The 16,036-nt window shown below is 40.7% G+C and overlaps 1 protein-coding gene across 2 annotated transcripts in view; it reads left to right on the plus strand.

The window, feature by feature from the left end:
• Window positions 1-16,036, plus strand: part of PAPPA (pappalysin 1) — a 266,049-nt gene that overhangs the window by 142,578 nt on the left and 107,435 nt on the right. The gene's annotated exons all lie outside the window — the stretch shown is intronic.

Genomic DNA, 16,036 nt, shown 5'->3' on the forward strand with positions numbered 1-16,036 from the left:
GACCCGAAGAGAAATCAGAGTGATTCTAGCTTTCAACACCAGTCAGCAACCAGGTCCAAATTATCCATAAGGTTCAACAAAACTATCAACCTCCGTTGGCAGGACTAAGAAGGTTCTGGCTGGAGCTGGCCCCTGAGTTGTGAGTCCAAAACCATGCATGTAAGCTGAGTTCAGCCTCATTACCAAGAAAAGGGCTGCATGAGCTTCTGAAGTCCCTCAACTTTCCCATTTGCATTTATGCCTTTTGCCAAGAGAACTCTTAAATGGACAGAGTGGGAGGAACAGCCAGTGGACCTGCTCCTGAAGCTCAGGGACCAATTCTCTGCTCCAGACTTCCTCCTTGAATATCATAAATCCTTCTCCATGTGAGAAATGAAAGCAAAATTCTTACATCATAGGATTGCTACGAGATATCCTTCCCTTCATTTATGAATTTATTCATCACATAAGCTTTTATTTATTGAAGACCTCTTTTGTGCCAGATTCATAGCAGGCACTGAGGATGCCATGTTTGTAATGCTTGAGCGGCTTCTTACCCTTCAGATAATGAATATAATTATGATGGTAACTGAAAATAATAATTGAGTTCTTACAAGTAGAGAGCACCCCATTCCTGGAAGAGATCTGACAGAAATTTGAGACTCATCATTCAAGAAAAGTATGAGGGTGATTTGATTAAATAACATGACAAAGCAGACATATTTCAGTGTTTTTCTTGCTTGACTTCATCTGGCTCTTTCTTGAAATTCTGAACTCCCAGAGCCTCTGAAGTGTTAGCCTCCTCCTGTTTTCCTTAACTTCTCTGAAGATTGCTCACCGACCTCCTTCTTTTGCCCATCTTTTAAATATCACCACTCCCCCAGGGAAATATAATGGGCACACTTCTCATTCTATAATCTCTCCCTGAGCTCATCATTTAAAACTAAAGACTTCAAAATATCTGTCTTCACCCTGGGCCTCTCTCTTGACCTAAGGACTTGCGTATCTTGCTGCTGTCCATCGGTGCCTCACAGGTGTTCACATGCAATACACGGAACAGGAAGCTGTCTCCCCACATCTGCTGCAACTGACAGTGAGACCAACTGATGTGCGATTGAAAGAAGAGTGGGAAACATCTTCAATACTTCCTTCCTTGTCATTCCCCACATCCAAACAACCACCATTCTTCCAATTCTCCTTTCCCGCAATCATTCTCTCTGCACTCTTCCTATTATATTCAAAGCTACCTTCAGCTCCTGCCTAGATTATTGCAAGAAAACTCTCAACAAGCTCCTGGTTCACCATCTTTGCCTGCCATTAGTCACTCTCTATTTGAAAGTGCCAGGTGGCTCCACAGGGCCATTTAGATAAATCTAAATTCTTTACTATGTCATTCAAACTTTTCATGGTCTGCTCCTGTCATTTACATTTTGTGCTCCAGCATCTTCTGTGGTTTACACCTACTTCCTTGTTTAAAGCGTCTTTTTTTAAAGGCTTATTTATTTATTTGAAAGTCAGAGTTACACAGAGAGAGAAGGAGAGGCAGAGAGAGAGAGAAAGAGGTCTTCCTCTGTGCTGATCCAAAGCCAGGATGTTTTTTCTGGTCTCCCATGTGGGTGCAGGGGCCCAAGGATTTGGGCCATCTTCCACTGCTTTCCCAGGCCATAGCAGAGAGCTGGATCAGAAGTGGAGCCGCTGGGACTAGAACTGGTGCCCATATGGGATGCCGGCCCTGCAGGGGACGTCTTTACCCATTTGCCATAGCGATGGCCCCTAAAACATCCTTTCATTTGTTCCAGTCTCCCTGCCTGGAATATGTTCCCCATCATGTACCCATTCCTCTTCTGAGAAATTCTGCTCAATTCTGCTAAGGGAAGCCTTCTCAAATCTGCACATGATTTCGTTGGGGGTCCATCCTGTGTGCTCCTGCAGCCTCTGGTATGTCAGAATAAAATAGTGTGCAGTCATATTTTATGTATTCCCTTGTCACTAAAGACTGAGTCCTGGAGTGCTCAGACTCCCTTAAATTCATCGGATTTCCTAGGATTTAGCCCAAGACGTGGCAAATAATTTGCAGCTCAGAAAATACAGAATGAGTGAAAGATGGATATATTTCTTCAGAGAAAGTTTTATTTTTCAGGCAACTAAGTGTAGACGAGCTTCACTGGTCTTCAGAGGCAGACAAACCTCGGTTTGAATATGACACTTGCTTTTTTCTAGCTATCATTGTAGGCAGGAAATCCCAGTTCTGCCGCCTCAGGATGGTGGTGATGCCAGAGTCGGATTGCTTTCATCCAGATCCTAGATCTGCAGCAAAAGTGATGGGCACTACCTTGGTTTCCTCATCAATAAAACAGCAACATTATTATATTGATATGCCTCAGGGCTAGAAAGTACTGTACAAATGCTTACCATTAATGCTCTTTTGACCCTTATCTTACCTCTGCATTGAGACAGTCTTAAATAGTAACCCTCGTCTGTCTGTACTGACAGTAGCCATAACTCTTTGGCATGGACCAGGCACTTTAGAATCCTAGAAGCAGGGGTGTGCAGAACCAGTGATTTGAGTGGTTATTTAGATCACCCCTGTAGAACTCTCTTATCACCCTAAATTGAGCTGCTTTTGAATAGCACACCCCAGTCCTAGAGGACTAGCATCCTTTTGGGATGGGAGCCTAATTAACTAATAGTGGGGAAGAACTGCAGGTATGCTACCCCCCAGGCTGAGAATTCAAAAGAAAGTGGATCACTCTGTAAATAACACCGCTTTAAGGGGGCATTTAAGCCAATGCTCTTTGTTAAGGAAATTGATGGCTTTGTAAGTATTGTGTCTGAAGGGAGTACTTGAGCTCAAGGTCCCCCTCTCGCCTCGTAAACTCCCTAATGGACTGTGGGCCCCGAGGCTGGGCCCCGCTTGTTCAATCACTTGCCAACAGCAACTGGGATTCCACTTCTAAAAAATTGAAAACGTTTAACCAAAACATAAGTTACTAAGACCGTGCAGTTTAAACTGTGGCTCAAGATAGCAGAGTTGTATTATTTCCAATGCTAGGAATACAGCTATTTGCTTTCTATACAGCTTCGCACATCCTCCTAATGTCTGGGAAGGTAGTTGTTATTTCAGCAGTTTGCTGAATAGGAAACTGGAGGCTCGGGTGCAAGTGTGCTGCTCAGAGGCACCCGGCTAATTAGTAAAAGTCAAGATGTGACGACAGCTCCATCGGACCCCTATGCCCCCAAGTAGCACAAAATCACCAGGCATCCCAGAGAGAATCTGATCAACTTCTCTCATTAGAGCCTCCTCAGTGTCTCCATCCACACAAAAGATGTGAATAGGGCAGCATGGGTAGAAGACAGGTATGGATTTGGGGGTCAAACTACTCCGGATTTGATTCTTGATGTTGGCACTTGCAAAACCCTGAACAAAGACTTAACCTGTTTCTTGTCTGTAAAATGGGGATAATAATAGCATCAAACACACAGGGCTCTTCTAGGATTAAATGATTTTATGTAGCAGATTTGAAACATTTAACACAGCACCCAGCATGTAGCAAGTCATCCACATATTCATGTATCAAATACTGAATGAGGTTATAGGAATACATAGGGAGGAGCAACTAGTTCTGTTGGAGGTGGATTTGCAGAGCGCTTTCCAGGAGTATCTGGTTAAACTATGAATATAGTATAAATGGGTAATAGTCCTAGGAAAGCACATGGGAAGGAGGGGAGATAGAGGGAATATGGTACATTTAAGGAAGAGCCACAACGTTCAGTTTGCCTGGAGCTTGGACTACAATGTTTTAGACAAGAAGAAAACAGGTGGCAAAGGTAAGCAGGGACAAGATTACACCTTGTAAATCCTCATCCAACCTCTGCTGGAAAATGTTGAATGAAAAACTCACTAGCTTCTGAGGCATCCAGTTTCCTTTCCGATCAACCATAGTTTCTGAGCTTTTTCTCCTTCAAGTTAACCATCTCTACACCTTTATGAGCATTGCTAGTGGGTATCCAGGGCCCCACCCTATCCAAGGTCCCACTTTTAGAACATATTCCAGCTCCCGAGTATTGATCTGCTCAGCCATGTTTGGTCCAGGTAGGACCAACGAGACATCTCCAGCCTATGTTCTAGAATCTACAGCCAGGAATGCAATCTATAATCTCCAGCATGTGTTTGGGCAAATACCTCTTCCAGTTGTTGGAAACTGACCTCAGAGTGACACAGTTCCTTGGAATTGTTTTTGAAGATGAAAAGTTATGATGACATTTATCATCTCTGATCAAAAGAATGGTTTGGATTGAAATTTTCAGATGTCCCAGCTTAACTCAAAAGATTTAGAACCAATTTTACCTCCTTTTCCTCCTCCCTTCCTTTCCTTCCTTGCCTCTTCCCTCTTTCCCTCTCCTTCTCTCCTCCTTTTCTTGTTAGCAGAGAGTAAATACATGGGGGTTGGGGGGAGGGTTGAGACATATAAACACATGCCTCAAAGAACAAAATATAGTTTCAGAATACAAACCAACTAACAAGGAGATTCAAAATCACATAAAATCTATTCCGAGGGCTGAAAAATGTAGCCTACCAATCACAAACCAAGGATCTCCAAAATGTTAATAGAAAATGTACATTTTAAAAATGATCCATGGATTTGAAAATTTTTGCACCAAAACAGACTTCTTTTAAATTTTTCATTAACTTTTTGAAGTCATCTTAAAGAGAAAGAAAACTTACCCAGGCGTAATCCTGCCCATTGCCTGATCTCTGCCCTTCACAGCATTGCAATGTATGACACCAACTTGGAAACTAAAGATGCTGTGTGACTTGAATGCTTCATCTTTTCCAGCGTCTCTGAACCATATGGCAGGAGATCTTTGTAGCAGGCCAAACCAATCAGAGCACAAGGTGGGAGGGATCTATCTTGACCCTCTGGTTTCTGCATGGCAACCCAATGAAGAACCAGGCACACTGAGGTCATCTTAGTCATGACCAGCTATGCCAGACTGTGCTAACTGGCTTGGTTTTCATGTGGTACCCTTATTTATCCTCAAGTCCTTGGCCCACTGGTAGCACAGTATCCACTTGTGCTAAAGACTGTCTTGGGCCGGCGCCGTGGCTCACTAGGCTAATCCTCTGCCTGCGGTGCCGGCACCCCGAGTTCTAGTCCTGGTCGGGGCACTAGATTCCGTCCCGGTTGCTCCTCTTCCAGTCCAGCTCTCTGCTGTGGCCCGGGAAGGCAGTGGAGGATGGCCCAGGTGCTTGGGCCCTGCACCTGCATTGGAGACCAGGAGGAAGCACCTGGCTCCTGGCTTCGGATCCCAGCCTTTCTCTCTGTCTCTCTCACTGTCTAACTCTGCCTGTCCAAAAAAAAAGACTGTCTTGGTTGGAATCTTATGAATAACTTAGCAGAACAATGGCAGCTTGCTTTACTGGGTTGAAGAATAGATATTCATATGTGTATATACAAACTTTCAAATGCACAGATTACTTTTTAGGCTCACATGAGTGCATTTTTGCATATATCCAATTCTATTTGACATTACATTCCAATATTTATATATAATGAGCTCTAATTAGCCAGTTAGAATTTGGCCTCCAACAATTAATTTTTCAACATTCAGTGAGTTATTTCACCTTTCTTTTTCTCAAATGAAAAATTGGCAAATAGAAACATGTAGACTAAATTGTTCCTAAAGATCCTAGCAGTGCTAAACTTTCTTTCACCCATTCAACAAATATTTGCCAATTGTCTTCTATGTAATAGAATCTGAATGCAACAATAGACAAAAACAGCCTATGTTTCTCCTCTCATGGAGTTACCATTCTGTATTAGAGAAAATACACTGACCATGTAAACATTTGCAAAGAAAGATAATGCTATGAATAAAATAAACTAATGGGGTAGAGAAAAAGTAGAATGAAGATAGGAATATTTTGAATAGTATGGTTAGAAAAAGCCACACTGGGCAGGTGATGGTTGAAATGAGACCTAAACAAAGAATTGGAAGAGCCTGTAATGATGTGGTAGATGAGTTCTAAGGTTTTTTGTGTTTGTTTTTTTTTTTTTTTTCAGCCGAGACTTGAACTTATGCCCATATGGGATGCCAGCATTGCAGGTGGTGGCTTAACCTGCCATACCACAAGGCTGGCCACAAGTTCTAAGAATTATTTGATATAATAAAATGTATAAACAATACCGCTTCTAGGTTTTCACATGTTTTAATATTTCCCTAGTATTGTCTTACCTAATCATTGCAGCTACTTTCCAAAATTGGTAGGAAAAGTAATATTGTAATATTGTTAATACTTAAAGAGTGAGATGATGATGTACATTGCCTGATAACAAAGAGTAAGTTAGTGAAGGACTTGAGGTTCAAATTTTGATTTCTGGTTCATTATTCCATCTACTTTTCATTCTGGTCCTTGCCTATGTTTTTGAGAATGAACTCTTCTTCTGTACTTTTCTCATTCTTCATTGTGCCAATCAGGTTTGCCATTTTTAGTCTTAGACCTGGCTTAATGATTAAAGGGGGAAAATCAAGAACCAAATACATATGAGAGTGATAATTGAAAAGCATCACAAAGCGACTTGATTTAACTGTCTTTCTAAACTGCAGTCCACAAAGGGAAAGTGACTTGTCCAAAGTCTCCTAGTAGATTAGTGGGCATCTATTACAGTCTCCAGTTCCCTTGAATCACTTTTTCATGATTGTACCAGACTATGGATTTTGAGGAAGTACCCTATCTCGTTTATTCTCCTTCTCCTCTTCCTCCCCCTCTTCCTCCTCTTTTCCCTCTTTCTCCTTCTTCTTTTCTCTCTCTCTTATAAAAATGAGATTACATACAAACTACTGTCCCTCCTTTTATAGTTTACTATCTTTTGTTACCCTTTGTTTTGCACATCCTCTGCATATCAATATTTTGGATTGCTTTTCTCCATTTATTAGCTTATAAAAAAACAAACCAAATTTCATTTATTATTTCTTTCTCATGCTTAGAAAGACCACTAATATCACTGTTGCTCCTGTTTGTGCCTAGATTGTGTGCCTATTTCATAGCTGTTCTGTTATTTGTGTGATATTGAATTTTGCTCTCTCTTCCATATCGAGAGAGATCATTAGCAACCCCCCCTCCTCCAAGACCTGGCTGAAACTCACTTGGGGTTTTGAATATTCTGCTTTATTGGGTATATTGTCATTTATAAGGATACTTATCCTTGCTTATAATCTTTTCAGGCCACTCAAATAACTATACTAAATTCAAAGTGATGTAAATTCATTTCAAGTTCCAATTAATAAGATTGTCAAATTGCTTTATTAAATTTCAGTGTAGTGTATGCCACTCTTTCCATCAAGATAATATATTTCTTTCAAATTCAGTTAAGATAGAAAATAAAACAGTATTTAAGACAGATGATGAGGCATGATATCTCATAGCAAGAAAATATTATTATGGGCTAGTTTACGTAGAATTGGATTTCTCTCTAAATGTTATCTTGAACTTGTAGTTAAAATCACATATCAATTAAAATATAAAAATATATATAATGAAATCTTCTAAAACAGATTTAAATCAAATTTGAAACATCTTCAATACAATCAATAACAGGAATTCCAAAAGTACAGAAGAATGTTGTTAATTCATCATTGACTGAGTACCTGCTATGAGTTTGGTTCCATCCTAGGAATTAGAACTATAACTAGAAGTAAGACTTGGGCCAGTCCAAAAATATCTCAGTATCCAAGAACTGCATATAATTATCTATTCATTTATTTAATATTAAGTATAAGTCACAGAATATAGCCAGGGAGTCTTCTTAATTCTAAAGAAAATGATACACTTTACACATGGTTCTGTAAGATTTATATCACTATAGGGACAGAGAACAATAACAAATAAAAATATTTTTCAAGATTATTTTTTACATGATAAATAACGCTGAAGAAAAAAAGACAAAATGGCATGCAACTCTGTAATAGATATGGAAAAATAAAATATAACAATGAAAATATGGTTATTTGGGGAAGTATAATTTGAGCTGACAATAATGAGAGGTAATGAGAAAAGCCAGGAAAAATGCATTTTATGGAAAGTAAACATCTTGAGTAAATAACAAATTTGGCTTATTGAATAACTAGATACTTGTTGACGGATACATGTCTGTCAGGATGAGTGAATTAAAAGGTAGGGAACAAGAGGAATAGTAGTAGTACATGATCAAAAGAAGTAGACTTGTTGGCCACGACATAGACTTTGGATGTTGCTCCGTGTGAGATGAGAAGCCATTGAGCAGTTTTAGGTAGAGAGGCAGCATGGCATAGTTTGTTTTAAGAGAGGTCTGTACCTAGGTTCCAGAGGAGAGAGAGATGGTAAAGGAACCAATATAGAAGAAGCAGAGACATTTCAAGTGAGCATTTCAGTAGTGATGATGGCTTGGATTAGGGTAGAACTGATGGAGCAACATGGATATATTTGGAATTTCCTGGGGTAAAAGAGCCTGTAGAATGGCCATTTGGAGAGTGAACCAGTGGGTAGAAGCTCTTTGTCTCTGTCTCTTCCTTCCTGTAACTCCACCTTCCAATAAATAAATAAATCTTAAAAAAAAAATTGAAAAAGAGCCTGTAGGATATATTAATGGATTTCATGGGCTGAAAAACAGGAGAAATGGCCTGGTGATTTGACCATTATTTGGCAGTAGTATTGTCATTTACTTAGGTGGATTTTCCCCCACCCCCATTCCCTTGCAATTGTGGCACACACTTGGTAGGTAAGTGAACTGGCAAATGGGAGCTTTGTCTCTCTCTCTCTTCCTCCCTCCCTCCCTCCCTCTTCCTCTATCAAATAAATACATAAATAAATAATTTATATACTCTATGTGGGAGTCAAATATTCTCAACATGATGAGATTTACATTTTAGATTAGTCACTCATAGGCTGCTTTGTGACAAGGAATTGAAGTAGGGGAAGATCCAAAATCCACTATGAGAATGTTGTAAGGGCTGGGTAGGTGTAGGCTGTTCTGTGCCTGCTGCCTATGATGGGTCTGTATGGAGTTGGAGTGACAATGTGACTATGTCCAGGGGTGCTGTTCTTTGCTAGTGCTTTTACTTTGTTAGCAGATGCCTGGTTGTCCCAATGGCATACAGTAAGGAATTTGTGGCCCATGTTGGTAAGTGGCCAATCCTTGAAGAAGCCAGAAAGCAACGCAAGCTCCTTGGCTTCAGTAGACCCAATCAGCATCTGAAGTTTGTTAGTGGGTTCGTGATTCTGTAGGAGCCCTTTACCACCCTGACTGTTGTGCTCTGGGTAGGCTGATCTGGTTGAGGGAGGTTAAGAATAAACCTTGGCTTAAATAGAATTAAATGAGGTCAGCAATGTGGGTTTGACATGAAATCTTTGGAAGGCAGACAATACAAAATCAAGATATTCCTTTTCCAGAGGAAACATATGCCAACATAGTCACCCCCACCACCACCAATCTTCCCCCTTATAAAGATTCAGAGGTCAGAACACCACTACCTTGTTCCAAGAAGCTATTATTTAGTTACAAAGATTTTCTATTTTTTTCTTTTGTTGTTACTGCTTGGATGAATTTTTTAAAAAAATACTATTTTTCTGTTCTTTAGAAAAAAGTAAAAGATATTAATCATTGGAATATTATAATGTCAATCACTGTTCCTAAAATGGCTAAAAATAGAAACAGGGAATACTTAAAAACTGACCCATCTCCACAAACAAACAAATTTAGAAGGGCACATAAATCTACGCCTCCTTTAGAAGGCAGTCCATTTCGGCAGAGTATGAGTTCAGAGTCTTTGCTTCCTCCTTGAGCCCTAAGTCAGCTCCATCTCCTGTGACTGAAAGCTGTCATTTCCCCATCTGCAGGAAGTGCTTTTTTGTTTGTTTTTGAATGGACTAGAAGCTTGGAAACCACAGTAGCTTCTCAAACTAGTTATATTTAGCCCATAAGTGGACATCATGAAAAGTTAAATCAGAGATTCTCAAAAGTAATATTGAAATTTGCAAATGAGGAAGAAATTATTTTGTTCCCAGAATTATAAACACTGAAAATTGACACTGATAAGGTACCATGGTGCAATAGAAAGTATTATGAGTTCAAGAACCAACATTAAAGTCTATTCTGCACTAGAAATTTTCTCTAAAGGCTTCAGAAAATCACTTAAATTATCTGAACCTCAGTTTTCCCAGAGGGGCAATGAAGTAACTGCTGTCATTTCCAAGATCATTATCATCATGATAGACTATTGATCATCTATCATATATTAATGTTTTATTTGGATTATCACTAGATTGTAAGCCCCATGGAGGAAGAAGTCATGGATGTTTCATTTACTACTCTAGGATTACTATTTATCGTAGTACCTGGCAAACAGTAGCAACTAAGTAAGCACTTTGGTTATTATATACTTACTTTTACTATCCAGTGTCCTTTGGATGTACTCAGGAATGCATGACATGTAATCTTGATGTTCCAGACAGTTAAAAATTAGGCCAGTGAGAAACAGCATTAGCTATGTGTGTTCACTTACAGAATGTCCACCTGTCTTGGGCTTGTGAGTTAAGCTCATTTCTTCCAAAAGGAAAAGAAAATTCTGGCATGGGAAACTCAACTGGGGAAGATGGATTTTGCTAATAACTGCCCCCCACCACACACACATCAAATCTTCTAGCTGAATAGAATAGATTTCTAAGTGAAACATGAAAGATAAAGAATCTGAAATGAAGAATTCCCTTATGCTAGGGGAAGATGGAGTGAGATGGGGAAGTCATACTGCCCATGCAATCCCAATGGAAGCCGGTCACCACCGGTACACAGTACCACAGTACACCGGTACCACCCTTGCAACTTTTTCTTCACCCTAAAGCATAGTCTAAAGAAGGTTTTCAAAGGGTACAGAGTCTAAACTGTATTTGGACAAAAGTATATCCATCAGGGATGCCAAATCCTAGTCATTCATTCATTCATTTGTTACAACAATATCTGATGTAAGTTGATTAGATCTTCAGAATATGTGTTCACACACGCACGCACACACACACACATGCTCACACACATACAATATGTATAATTTCACAATAACCTCTCAGTAGAATACATTATTAATACCACCTAGTTACTTCATGTAAGGTAGGACGATAGGATGATGGCTTGACTTTGCTATTGACTTCTAACTCTTTTCACTACAACCTGTTCAATGCCTAGGATAAAGCATTCAAGAAGTACCAAGCAAATTGATGTAATGAAAACAAGAAAGCCAGTTTTGTTTTATTGTTTTGTTATTGCTGTCTTTGTTTTTCCTGGCCACACATTTGTATTCCATTCCTTACCCTGTTCTGTTCAGTGCTTGGGGCATAGGGAGTGGAGAGGGAGAAGAGAAATCCCCAGACGAAGACTGGCAGATGTAGCTGAAGGGCCCTTGGGACATTAGTAGCAAAAGAAACTGAATAGCAGAATCCAAGGATGTTATTTGAAAAAGGAACTCACAACAGCTTTGTCAGCAGAATCTTGGATAAGAAACCAGGTCTCTTTCCCTCTCCCTCTCCCTCTCCCTCTCCCTCTCCCTCTCCCTCTCCCTCTCCCTCTCCCTCTCCCTCTCCCTCTCCCATCTCCATCTCCATCTCTTTCTGTCACTCTCACTGTTGCTCTGTCTCCACCCCCTTTCCTCCCTCACTCCTGGTCCTCCTCTCTCCTCTATTTTCTCTTTGATCTCTGCCCATCTATCTATGTATCGTCGACCTATTTATCTACCTATGTGTAGTCTACCTCCTCTCTAGTAACAAGCAAATAGGTTTATTATGATCATAATTATAATCAGAAGAAATTAGTCTTCATGAGAATCCAACTGTAGCCCCAAATTCCTGACACCCTAATAGGTTTTTGCTGAAGAAATGAATTAATCATCTTAGATAACAAATCTTACTGTTATTTTGTTCTGTTTTTCATAATGTCGGAGATGGAAATAGGAGGTACCAAGAGTCAGATAACCCCAAGATTGTATCCTCAGGAGGGTATGTTTACATCATTTTAAAGAAACTTCATGGAGGGGGAAAATCTCTGCTACATATAAAAAGCCCAGCTCCTGTTACCAGCCCTGCTGCCAACTCTTACTGTTCTCAGGAAGCAGATGTCTTACCTGCTCCAGCTCTCAGTTTTCCATTAAGTAAAATGGGTGAAGGCTCTGGCATAGTACACATTGTCTCACATACCCACTGCAAAAACACTAGGTGAGTATTCTCTCCAGTTTTCCTTTGGATGAGGAAAGTGAAGTTCAGAAAGGTCAGGTTGTTTTATTTTATTTGAGTCCTATATAGCTTATATATGGTAAAGTTAAGGTTTGAAAACTTACCTTTGCCTGCTCAAAACCTTTGCTCTTTGCAGTGCCCTTTATTGGGTTTCTAAAGAGAGGTCAGGGTTTATGGCAGGTCACTCTTGGATTGGGTGAGCTTTATTATATCTAAGTTGGCCATATTTACCAGAGGTCGGAGCTACTGAGAAGTGCTGAGCTTGTGTTTCTTTTGTGCTTGAACTGCCAGGCATGCTAGTGGTCACTGGAGTCCTCAGCTGGCTCAAACCCATCCTTAAATAATTGAATTATAATGAATTGATTTATTCTGGCTCTTTTGATAGTATTTCACTATGTAAACTGTTTGCAGAAATAAACAAGGGATTTTGGAGCTTGGAAAGAGCTCAACATTCTGTTGCCCCTGAATTCAATGACTCCTTTTCAGTCAGCAACAGAGAAATCCAAGTCATTCCTCCTTGATCTCGGCTCTTTCTAGAGGGGGGAATATTGCTTGAAGCTGTTTGAAATGAGTGCTGACTTCACAAGCTGACTTAATGCAGCCACCAAGGAACAAACTGGCCCCTCAGAAGAAGAATTTTTTTTTCTTGATGATTACTTTGGAATATACCAAGCTCACTTACGTTCATTTCCTGGGAGAATTCAATGGTTATCCTGAGAGGGTATCCTGGTAGGGACTCTCATTTCTTTTTTTCTTTTCTTTTTTTTTTTTTTTTTTTTTTTTTTGACAGGCAGAGTGGACAGTGAGAGAGAGACAGAGAGAAAGGTCTTCCTTTGCCATTGGTTCACCCTCCAATGGCCGCAGCCGGCACACCACGCCTATCCGGAGGCAGGAGCCAGGTGCTTCTCCTGGTCTCCCGTGGGGTGCAGGGCCCAAGCACTTGGGCCATCCTCCACTGCACTCCCTGGCCACAGCAGAGAGCTGGCCTGGAGGAGGAGCAACCGGGACAGAATCCGGTGCCCTGACTGGGACTAGAACCCGGTGTGCCGGCGCCACAAGGCGGAGGATTAGCCTACTGAGCTGCGGCGCCGGCCCTGGGACTGTCATTTCTACATTACAAATGGGGAGCCAGAGGCTGAGAAATAAAACTCATTGTCCAAAGTTAAATAGCTAATACATGTGACAGAAATCAGACCCTGGCCTTTGGCCCTACACAGATTTCCACTCCATTGTACTTGAGTTTATAGAAGAAGAATGTCTTTCAACACACAATACCCTTATGGTGACTAAATGTTCTGATTTGCATAGGGCATAAAAATTTTTTACCAGGATATGTGCTTATTGTCTGAACATATTTTTTGAGAGGTTTAATTGCTTATTTATTTGAACAGGCAGAGAGAGAGAGAGAAAGGGAGAGAGAGAGAGAGAGAGAGAGAGAGAGAGAGAGAGAGAGAGAAAATCTCTCCACTGGTTTACTTCCCTAATGGCTACAATGGTCTGGGCTAGTCCAAACTGGAACTCCATCTGAGTCTCCTACATTGGTGTTAGGGGCCCAGGTACTTGGATAATCTTCTGCCGCCTTCCTAGGTACACAAGCAGGGATCTGGATCAGAGGTGGAACAGCCAGGACTCAAATTGTATAGGATGCTGGCATTGCAAGCAGAGGCTTAACCCACTGCACTATCATGCTGGTCCCTGGATATAATTTTCAGTAGCATCACTATCACTGTCAAAGTACTGTAGTTTGGATGACAGTTTATGATGTAACTGTAAGATATTGGAAAGGAACTATATTTCAAGGAGTTTGAGATCTTTCAGAGGAGCTATATCATGTAGGCATGATAGCAGCACAATGTGATAAATCTTAAGGTGGAAGTCTTTATGAAATAGGCACACACAATAGAGGGGATATTTAGCTTTGCCTAGAAAAGTTGAGGAAATAGTAAAGAAGTGGTGACAGTTGCTAAAAGGTGGACAGGGCGATCTTTTTCAGATGGCCACATCCAGATTTCTTCTCATGTTGTTTGGTGCTGAAATTCTGAGAAACATGCATAGATCACACCTGCTCAGTAGGCATCTTGCTACTGGCTCTGTGTTTCTGTGATCCTCATCCCTGCAGCAAAGTGGGAATCAATGCAGCCAGCTGCAGCTTTAAATCATGCCAACCAGAAACCCTTGCTGTGGTTTGAATTACATGGGAGCTTGAATTCACTTGGTCTTTAACTAAAATTCCTAAGGTATCCAACAAGCCCTCAGAAGCCTAGGGCATTAGACAGGAAGGGCTCCTGGAGTCCCAGTAATCTAACCCCTCCTCTGCTCTAAGAAGGAAAGAGACTTGTTTAAAGGAACAGAGAAATTTGGTTTCATAGCTGGGACTGAAGCCAGCTTGTGTATCAGTTCACTCTTTATGCAAAACTTAAATTCTCTTTGGAGTTAAATAAACCCATTTGTGACTGTGAAGCTCTGTGGTGTCAAGTAATGTATCCAGTACTTAGAAATTGAAAGCCTGATTTGAAGACCCGGATCTGGCATCGACCCATTGCGTGACCTTGGGTGGGTTATTAAAGAGGTGTGCAATCTCAGGTTCCTCATCTGGAACACTAAAACCATAATGAGAATGATGAACATACCTTTCTCATGAGATTGCTGTAAGGTTCACTTGAGGTAATGAAGGCAGAAGTGTCTAGGAACTTTTCTTTATTGTGGTAAAAAAATATATATACAACATGGGATATACCCTCTTAATAAATTTTTTTTAAATTATCTAAGGGGCCAGCACTGTGTCATAATACACTAAGCATCTGCTTGTGGTGTTGGCATCCCACATGGGCACTGGTTTGTGTCCCGGCTGCTCCTCTTTTGATCCAGCTCCCTGCTATGGCCTGGGAAAGCAGAAGATGGCCCAGGTGCTTGGGCCTCTGCACCTGAATGGGAGACCTGGAAGAAACTCCTGGCTCCTGGCTTTGGATAGTCCTAGTTATAGTCGCTGTGGCCAATTGGGTGAGTGAACCAGTGGATGGAAGACTTTTCTCTCTGTCTGTAACTCTACCTCTCAGATAAATAAATAAAGTCCTTAAAAATTATTTAAGATGGAGAGAGATATACAGAAAGAGTGAGAGAGAGAGAGAGAGAGAGAGAGAGAGAGCACTCCGTTCTCTGGGTACATTCCTCTAATGTCTACCATGGCTGTGCTGAGACTGGAGCCAGGGGCCAGGAACTCAATCCAGGTCTCCCATGTGGTGACAGGAACACAATTATTTAAGCCATCACAACTGTCTCCTAGTGTCTACTTTAGCAGGAAGCTGGAGTCAGCAATCAAAACCAGGAATTGAACCCAGGTACTCTGATGTGTAATGCATGCATTTTTAACTGATAGGCCAAACACCCACCCTTCTGAGCACATTTTTAAAATGTACAGTAAGTACTTCTAACTATAGCAATTTTGCATTATATATTTTCTAGAATTTTTTCATCTTTCATAGCTGAAACTCCTTACCCATTGAACAGCAATTCTCCCTTCCCCTCCCACAGACCCTGGCAAGCACCCTTATACTTTCTGTTTCTATGAGTTCCAAAATAAATACTCATGTAAGTGGAACTATGGGCTTATTTGTCAATGACTGGCTTAATTGTCTCAGCATAATGTCCTCAAGGTTCCTCTACATTGTTGCAAATGGCAGGATTTCCTTATTTTTAAAATATTTATTTATTTATTATTTGAGAAGTAGAGTTACAGACAGAGAGAGGGGGAGACAGAGAAAGCTCATCCATCCACTGGTTCACTTCCCAAGTGGCCACAAT

This window comes from Oryctolagus cuniculus, chromosome 1, assembly GCF_051225735.1.
Source record: "Oryctolagus cuniculus isolate XC-2025 breed Fujian yellow rabbit chromosome 1, ASM5122573v1, whole genome shotgun sequence".
Taxonomy (NCBI): domain Eukaryota; kingdom Metazoa; phylum Chordata; class Mammalia; order Lagomorpha; family Leporidae; genus Oryctolagus; species Oryctolagus cuniculus.